Raw genomic sequence first — 1,382 nt, forward strand, 5'->3', positions numbered from 1 at the left:
GCTTGTGTTTTTTTTTTTTTTTTTTTTTTCCCTTCGCCTCTTTGCTGGCTGCCCGGGGAGGTGAGCGGAGCAGGATCGGTGCCTCCGCCTCCCGGCTGCCGCAGGCTTCCTCTCCCGCAATACATTCATGCAGCCGGGCACGGCGCCGGCCCCGGGGCTCAGCCTCGCCGGGGGAGCGGGGGGGCGCGGGGGGGCTCCCGCTCCGCTCGCCGCCGCATCAGAAAGGCAACGGGGTCAAACTTTGCAGGAACTCGCTCGCAGCCCCTCGCTGCCCCCGGCCGCTGCCGCCGCTGCCCGGGCAGGGAGCGCCGCATGCCCGGGGCTGCCGCGGCCCCGGCGGCACCGGCTGCGGCTCCGGGCCCCCCCGCCGCCCTGTCCTCCCTCCTTCGCCCAGTCCCATCCCTCCCCCTGTATTTCGCTTTTAAACTGCAGCTGTTGAAGCTAAACCTCCTTTGCAAAAAAACCCAGCATTTCCTCCCACATGTCCGTGAATTGTGGGTAATGTAGTTTTTTTTTTTAATTGTAGAAACGCCTTCCCCCCCCCCCCCCCTTTTATTATTATAATCTTTTAATTTCACTGCAATGTGCTTTTTCCTGGGTTTTCAGATTAAGATTTTTCTCTCCCAGCTGGAGCCTGCTGCTGGGTAGATTTGGTGCCAACCAAAGGGCACCAGAGGAGATGGTCTCCCTATTTGCAGAACCTGTAGCCCTAGGCTGGATGGGCTGTGATTCCAGCAAGGAATAATCTAAAGCTGTCCATAGCAGCAGTGGACTCGGCAGCAGTGGACTCGGGAGCAGCTGGAACAGGGAGTGAGAAGCATCTGAAGCAGCAGTGGCCTGTGGGAAAGTTGTAAACTTCTATTACAGGCAGTTTTAGGGGTAATGCTGCCAACTGGTCCTGCTGGCCATCAGCTGGCTGAGGATCTGAGCACCAGGGGAGGTGAAATTTTGGCTTTCAAACAATAGCTGATGGACATCAGCTCATCAGCTGGGTGAGTGTCTATCACTTGTTTCTAAATAGGAAACCTGGGGAAATGAGAGGTAAAAATCTCTTTGCCAGTGCTGCTTGTGGTGTGGCAGTGCAGAGCTGCTGTAAATGTCTTTTAGTCCTTCCTACCCTGCTCTCTCAGCAGGCTGGATTAGCCCTTAGCAGGTAGGAGAGACCTGAGCTACCAGGTGATCCTAACAAGCAAATATCACAGGATGAGGGGAGGCAGATTTGCTCCTTTCCATCCACAGCATGTGGAGAAAACACAGATTATTGTGTTTTTCCTCCTCATGAGTTTCTTGAAGCATTGAGAAGTATTTATTTTAAACTTCCCAGTTGCTGTGAAAGGCACAATTTAGTCACTAATCCTGTGACAGAGAGAAACACTAAGAAT

Source organism: Pyrgilauda ruficollis, unplaced genomic scaffold (assembly GCF_017590135.1).
Source record: "Pyrgilauda ruficollis isolate IOZ18807 unplaced genomic scaffold, ASM1759013v1 scaffold34, whole genome shotgun sequence".
NCBI lineage: Eukaryota > Metazoa > Chordata > Aves > Passeriformes > Passeridae > Pyrgilauda > Pyrgilauda ruficollis.